The following is an 8,020-nucleotide window of genomic DNA, read 5'->3' on the forward strand; positions in this document are numbered from 1 at the left end:
TGTGCAGTAAATCCACAGAAGTGAATATACAGTAATTGGTCATGAGAAGTGCTAAGGGAAAGGAAGTAAAGAAGAATCAAAACAACAGTTGAAAGGGGTGATATTGATGAAGATATATTGTATTCCTAAACTGCTGAGTTAGATAGCAACTCCTTTGTATAACTCCTTAAAGATAATAAATAAAAGAATACATTGCTTTTAAAAGTAAAAGCAAAGAGTTGCCTGGTACTGTTATCTCACCCCTGTACTCCTGACAACTCATGAGGCTGAGATCTAAGGATCCAGGTTCAAAGTCCTTGACAGATAAAGTCAATGAGACTCAAAGGACTAAGCATCATCCATAAACAAAAGAGCCAAACAAGAGCAAGAGGCCATAAGTTCAAGACTCAGCTCAAGTACAAAAAAGGGGAAGAAAAAGCAGGGAGGGAAGGGAAGAAAGGAAGGAGTGAGCACTTATTAAAGGCGAGTTTACAGAAAAAAAATAAGATATTAAGTGTGTATTCATGTGGTTCCTCTATGGTGGATATAGTAATTACCATAATTGCTATAATCTTTACAGAAGATAGACCAACTAACTAATGTGACAAATAAGCAGAAGGCAGGCTAATGATAGTAAGTTATATATATTGATCATTAGATATTATACCAAACAATTCACCATTTATCCCCTGGACTATGGGGAAGAGCTAACACTCTACTGAGAACAAGGAAACTGTACAGCCTGGAGTTACCAGTCAGTGACAGAGCCCAATACCACTCAGGGTTTCTAAAAGTCGCCTTTGGCTACAAACTCAGGGTCACTATCAGACAGATCTATCCCTCTAAGAAAGGTAAGGAGGTTCTTATTTTCAACCAGACTTGTAAAGAGATTTTCAAAATTTAATCTATCTCTTTGCTTCAGACTATAGGGAATCATTTGGGGAGCAAGCACCCAGCATTCCACAGCTCTTAACTCTTCCTTGTACCTCTGTGTCTAAGACAAAAGAAGGAATTACAATTTATGAAGACAAGAAAGGCAAGACAAACCTGTGGAATGACTCAAGTATGAGTTCAGGGGAAAAGACGCTCAGGCTCCTTAGACCAAGGTTACTATCAAAGATTCGGGGAGAACCTAAACCAAGCCTCTCCTGTATGCTCTGCACAAGTCAGCCTGGATGGCAAACCCAGCAGCAAAAACTGCCGAGGTCCTAGGGAATGTCAAGTGAGTGGAAGTCAGGAGAGCAACAGGAAAGCTTGCCCCTCAGCAGCAGAGAAGAGCAAAGCAAAGCTCTCAAATTCCACCCTAGGCCCAGGCAATTTAATTATATTTTAATTATTTATAACTTGCTGTATTCCAGAACTGCTCTGATAAACTAGGTGTAGGAGAGAACGGGAAAGTAGAAAGGTATGGATAGCAGCATACAATGGAGACAGGAATGGAGTTAATACAGAAATGCACAATTAGTACCACAAAATGACCTCTGTATTCCAAGGGGAGGTGGGATAGGGTAGGAATTTCGCTTGACACTGGCTTCTAGCCAATCAAACCATGATACAGATCACAGAGTCCAGAAGAGAAAATAGCTTGCTGTCTTCATACAGAAAGCATTGTTACACCATGCCTCCACTCCCCACAAAGCAATCCCTCCCAAATGTGACCACAGTGGAGAAAGATATCCGTCCTCTACTATGAAGGGAAGACAGGATGCAGTGGACAGAACACGAATCCTTCTCTAGATGGATGATCATGTGTTGGAGACCTGAAACCTGCCTGAGAATGCTCTGGCCTTTTTCAAACACCTGATTAAGCCATGACAAATAGCCGTTTTTGGAAATTCCAAGGTGTACATTTAGATTACTTCCTAAAACAGGCTGGGCCGGTCAATTACCGAAACCGGTGGACCAAAAAGACCCTGCCCTGACTTCACCGTAAAGAAATTTCCGTCCGCCCCTCCCTTCCATACAGTACTTCCCCTTCTTTCCTTATAAAAACCTAAGTTTCTTTGCCAATAAATGAGACCTTGACGCGACTCAGACTGACCCTGTATTTCTTTATGCGCTTGGTCTCGATCCTCTCTCGCCCCCCTTGGTTCTTTTAGGAGGTGCCCTCTCGGATCCCCCACCAAATTACCTGGCCTGCTGGACGGGTCAAGTGGCGCCCAACGTGGGGCCCGAGACACGGTGACCTACCGGACAGCGGACAAACAAGGAGCTCCTGACACGCGAGGTAGAGACGTCCGGACCGCATCTCTCGTCCACCCCGGAAAGGTCTTGAGGTAAAGATTGCTGTCAACTAACCATGGGAGAGAGTCTGTCTAAAGAAGGTCTTTTCTTTAAGGAAATGAAAAGTAGTCTTAGGGAGAGAGGAATTAGAGTTAAGTAAAAGGACTTGCATAATTTTTTTTTGTTTTGTGGAGGAAAAATGTCCATGGTTAGTATTACATGGGCCAGGAATTCACCCTCTTACATGGAATAAAGTGGGAAAGGACATTAACAAACTCCTCAGGGACGGAGAGAAGGTTCCTGAAGCCTTTTTTAGTTTTTATGGGGTCATTAGGGACATCTTGAAGGATGTGGAGGGAGATAGACAGTTTTCTCATCTTTTAGCTCTTGCAGAGGATGCCCTTTCCTGTCCCTCGGCTGAGCATGAGTCTTGCTCTAAGGACATTTTGCCACCCGCCCCCCTAACAAATGAGACTCAGTCACAAAAGGGGACGTCAAGACCGGAGGAGGCGGCCGATACTGTGGCTTCGCCCTCCCCATCCCTTATTGATGAGCCTATCCCCACTAAGTTGCCCCCCCTTTATTGAGGCCATCTCCTCCAAATAAATCATTAAAAAATAAGGCACTCTATCCTGTAATTCCTCAAAATGTCCCTGACGATGATTGGCTTGGCCCTTCACAGCAGGCCAGCCTCGAGACGGAGGCTGCCAAATATGAGGAGGAAAAATACGGGCCCCACCCTCAATATCAGTCCCAAGTTTTTATAGCAGACCGGGGACATCACAGACAACTCCACTGGCCCTCTCCACCCCTATATGGGCCATGTCCCCCCAGCGCTCCAAGCACCCCCCCAAACGATTCAGTTCCTCTTACCCAGATTCCAGGGGTAGAAGGACTCTTAAAAACTAAAGACTCCCTGTTAAGACAGGTCTCCTCTTTAAAAGATGTCCTTTCCATAAAAAGGGAATTAAGAGATCTCACCCAACAAATACAGGAATTACAGACTGACCTTACAGGAGAAGCTGGCTTTGTTTTGCCTTGTGTGGGTTCCTTACCCAGAGCACAGGCCAGGCCAAGGATAAGTAAAAGTAATAAGACACCAACTTCGGTGTCACTCTCTTTTCCAGTAATGGCCCGATCTGGTACTCAGGGGAATCAGGCAGACACCACCCAGGGTGATAACTCAGAGGATGAAGATGCTGAACAAGGGACCTCGGCCTCTGAGGGAGAGGGGGAGGAATTAGAGGAGGAATGAGGGGGAGGTAATGTGGGCTAGGCCATATATAAAAAATTAAAAATTAAACATCTAAAAGACTTACATTCAGCAGTAAAAAAATTATGGTATTAATGCACCCTTCACCCTTTCTATACTTGAAGGACTGGGCCAAGGAGGCAGCCTGCTGCCTCACAAGTGGGTTAAAGTGGTTCAGTCAGTCCTGACTAGAAGCCAGTTCTTAACCTGGAAGGCTGAATTTATAGATAAGGCAGAGGCTCAGGCTATCATAAACAAAAAACATGTTCAGATGGCCATTACCATCTGAAGTTGCTTCTTTTTCTGTTTGCAGTCCTTCGACTGCCACACAGCGCCTGTCTGGTTTACTGTTTCTGTTTAGTGTTAATTGTCTCTGTTGTCTGTCTTGTTGTCCTTAAAGGGAAGGGGCGGCAACTAACAACCCCCTTAAGTCTGACTTTAGATCACTGGAAAAAAGTTACAGCACGAGCCCAGATTGTCAGGTTTTAGGAACTTGCTTGTTTGTCAATTATGAAATTGCCACTGACCACCTGCGAGTGGCCCCAGTTAGATCTCAGCCTTGGGCCTTGGTTCAGGGGCTCTGAGCATGGGGGAGAACCTGTCAGTCTGAGGTGAGTAGGGGTGTTGAGTCCCCTAGTAAGTAAATGGTGGTGAGATGTCGCCCCATTCACTGAGACCTGATTTTGTCTTTGTGGCCACTTGTTTGTCTTGTTTAGTGTGTGTGTTCGTTTTATGTTTTCTGAAGTAGGGAAGATTTGGGTGACTATGGCAGGCTCACTCAGCAGACTCTGGATTCAGCTTGCTGAATGAGAACAGCACAGTGATTCAAAAGACTAATTAGTGAATTGCCTTGCTAGATAAGCAAACTCTGGGAAAATGAAGCCCAACAAAGGTACCTGGTTTAAAAGAAATACTGTCTTAAATTTTTGTTTAAAAACTTTAAAAGGTGTATGTACAACTGATTTTGATTTTTGCGCGCTTTAAGATCTGTGTGAGTGTTTTGTGTGTGTCTGTGAACGTGTTCAAAGATAAAAATTGTCAGCATGCTGTAACAATTGGGTGAGTTTAAATTTAAAATTCAAAAAGTTATGAGGTTTGGACATTGACAAAAAAAATCTTCGCATTGTTTTAAATGGCTTTGTAAAGATTCTTTAACTTGCAAATTAGAAAATCTGGTATTTAAAACTAATATTTTAAAATGCATAAGACATTTTATACTGTAATCAAGTTGTCTGGCTTAACAAAAATGCATTGGCTGTTTGGGATCTAGTTCCCTTGGCTAAAATTTGGGGATAAGTATTAGAAATTTAAATGTAAAGGTTAGTTTAACACTGTCAATGATGTTACTTGTTCTGTCTGTCTAAAAACTGTGTATTTCATTCGAGAACCAAGAGAAGAGATGGGGAAAAACTTAGAAGCCAACAGAAGACCTATCTTTAGGGGTGAGGGGTGAACAAGCAGAAGTGCAGTTCAGCTTGTCATGCATGGTGGAACAGGCCCTGGGAGGAGTCCACGCATGGTAAAAGAGGGCAAGCTGACGCAAACGCAGTTCATCTGACCCTAAAGAGTCAGATTGGGTGTGTGGCCATTCCATAGAAGGGGCTGGGTGGCCCATCTTTGTTCTCTCTTTTCTCTGCAGATAGACACTGAAAACATGATGGTTAAAATGAGTGATGTGATGATCTGATTAGTATTGCTAAAACCTCCACTTGGATGTGTTAACATTAAAATTAGGAAGGCATTAAAAGAGGGCTAAAAAGTTATTTATATAATGTGGCTTACTTTCAATTTTGTTCCACAATTAGGATGCTTTTAAAAGTTATAAAGGTGTTAAGTCTAGCTTCGTGATATAGTGAAGGTGACTGTAATTCTTGCATTAAGGAAAAATTGTCATTTGAGTTTAAAAATCTTAATGTGTGTCTGTTTTAAAACAAGAGGCAATGAGTGACACTTGGCCTCAAGATTTCAAGGGATCTTTTCAAAATGCAAATAAAAACTAAAGTATAAAATATTAAAGGTAATTAATAAGAGGTTTAAAAAATAGAAATGGATTTTTGGATATAAAGTTTAAATGTAAAATTGTTTTTAACATTGGCCTCAATGTGCACAAAGGAAAAATTAGGATTACCAAAATAATTGCTATTCTAGTTTGCTCTTATAGGTTTTTTTTTTTTAACAGTTTCCAGCAAGCTCAGAGCAAAGCACAGAGGATTCTTACAAGTTTGTTAGATGTAACTTTGGCTTTTAATAAGTTTCAGGTAAGAGCATTCTTAAAAGCTACTTCTATGTTGACCACCTTGTTGCTTTTAATTGGAGTAAAATGGCCTTTTGTAAGACTCATTGATCTGCAAACTGGTTCAAAGCCAGCCCGGGCACAAAAAGGTTCCTGTGAGACTGTCACCTCTATTCAGCCAGCAGAGTACTAGCCCTGGACTAAAGAGTCAGGGGACAGTACTCAAGCCCCAAGCTCGAGACTCACAGTGGCAGAGTACTAGCCCTGGACTGAAGAGTTAGGGGACAGCATTCAAGCCCTGAGTCTGGGACTCAAAGTGGCAGAGTGCTAGCCTTGAGCTGTAGAGCTGAGGGACAGTGCTCAGGCCCCGAGTTCAAGTCCAGAGACCAGCTAAAGGGAAATGCCAATGAGGCATTTATCCCAATGTGGAGAAGACACTCCTGGGACGAAAGCAATGGAGGAGCATCCAGAGGCAGTAAAGCCACTGCTTGGATGGCAGAAATGTCAGATCCTAGAGTCATTTGTGCGTGGCCCTTCAAAACAGGTCAAAGCCAGGAGGTCATAGGAAGATAGTTTGGAAGCATGCCTAATGTTCATGACTACCTTGTAAGGGACAAGAACTTGCCAGTCCTCTGTGATAGTGAAAAGCTAATGTTATAAAATGTGGGGGATAGTTTAAATCTCAACCCCTTTATGTACCAAAAGCTCTAATTAGCAGTAATATTGAAATATTGAGCTGACACCAGCTACATGAAATTCATCTGCTCAGGAAAAAGTTTGTAAACCTGAGAGTGTGTTTCTATTGATATCTGTCTAAAGGCCTGCAAAGGTAACTTAAGCATCTTAGGCATTGTTGGGATCATTAGAGGTCACATTCCTAAGCCATCTAGGAAGATGCTTTTGCAAACTAGAGTGCTAAACAAGCTACACTGCTGTAGCCAGAGAAAAGGTCTGTGCAGTTGTCAAAAGTTAAAATATTGTTCTTAATGACATCTAACCCTGATGGCCTCTTTGTAAAATAGGCTAAGGTTATAAGTTCCTGGCTAGGTAAGATCAATGCCCCTAAAGTCAGCTTGAAGAAGTTACAGAAAATGGACCTTCGCCCTTCTACCCCCAATTTAAGATCAAGGGTCCAGAGTCAGTTTTGGAAAAATGAGGCAAGATAGATAAAAAAAAAAAAGGCACAAAGAATAGTGTTAACTGTTGTAGGTGTTCAAGGTGTGAAGACTGCATCTGTCAGAGATGGCTACAAGACTAAGCCTTCTGAGCCTTCTGTGTCTATTTTACAAAAATATCTGGTTAGTAAAAAAAAAAAAAAAAAAAAGAGTTGTGATTTTGGTAAATTGTCCTGGGCTATTGTTTAAAGATCTTAAAAACCAGCAGGATCAAAGCCTGCCAAGCCTATGCAATGTATCCTTAACCAGTCTCTGTAGGAATTTACAGCCCAGCATGAGGTGTGACAGTCCCTTGGAGCCACTGAGAGACCCTGCTGTTGCTGCTGCTGCTGCTGCTGCATACCCTAATGGGTAAAGTTCAACGATGGCCTGACAGCCACCTGGAGAAACTCCTGCCTGATTCCATCACCTGAGTCGGCTTCCTGGTTGACTGCTGCTAAATCTAAGATATTGTGGGACATTCTTTTGGGTGATATCCAGAAACCCTCTATTCCCACAGTGGATACTGGGGACAAGAATATCACTGGCTTGCTTGCCTTAGGCACTTCAGTGCATAGTGACTGGAAATCCACTCTATGGTCACAGCCTAGTTTGGCTCTGGTATGGTAATAACCTGAGTGTGTTATCAGTGGAGGTAATACTCTTAGCCTTAAAATCTAGCAAGCTTCTGCATCACAGTGGTGCCTTAAGGCTGTTCTAAGATAAAGGTTCCACAAGCCAAAGGAAAATTGGGCAGTTTTAAACTACAGCCACGAAAATGCTCAAAAAATCGTAAAAAAAGAGGGTAGTAAAGAAAGCCTTGAAAAAAAAATGTAAGGGGCTCTGGTACTGTTATTTTTGTTACAATCGGACCTTGTATACTCAACAGACTGGTGTCTTTTGTAAAAGAAAAAGATCAGCGCAGTCCTTCTATTAGTTCTGAGATCCAAATACCAAGCATTGAGAACAACTGACACCCCACAAGATAATATAGAGACACCCCTACGACTGAGATAAGAACCCCCTAAATTTTAAGATTAAAATTAGCCCAAAGAAAAATGGGGGAATAAAAAATTAAAAATTAGAGTTACATTTTACAATTGCTAACTGCTGGTTTTGCTTCTGTAAACTTGTTTGCGCTAGCACTGACCCTTCCCCTCCCTGGAGATATATAAAAAG

The 8,020-nt window shown here is 42.1% G+C and overlaps 1 long non-coding RNA gene across 1 annotated transcript; it reads left to right on the forward strand.

Moving 5' to 3' along the window:
• Positions 1 to 6,389: 6,389 nt before the first annotated feature.
• LOC138829530 (uncharacterized) lies at positions 6,390 to 7,673 on the forward strand. The gene is made up of 2 exons (XR_011372666.1): positions 6,390 to 6,985; positions 7,112 to 7,673. It is a non-coding gene; the product is annotated as an uncharacterized lncRNA (long non-coding RNA).
• Positions 7,674 to 8,020: the final 347 nt, after the last annotated feature.

Source organism: Dipodomys merriami, unplaced genomic scaffold (genome assembly GCF_024711535.1).
Source record: "Dipodomys merriami isolate MVZ:Mamm:240054 unplaced genomic scaffold, mDipMer1.0.p SCAF_1739, whole genome shotgun sequence".
Classification (NCBI taxonomy): Eukaryota; Metazoa; Chordata; class Mammalia; order Rodentia; family Heteromyidae; genus Dipodomys; species Dipodomys merriami.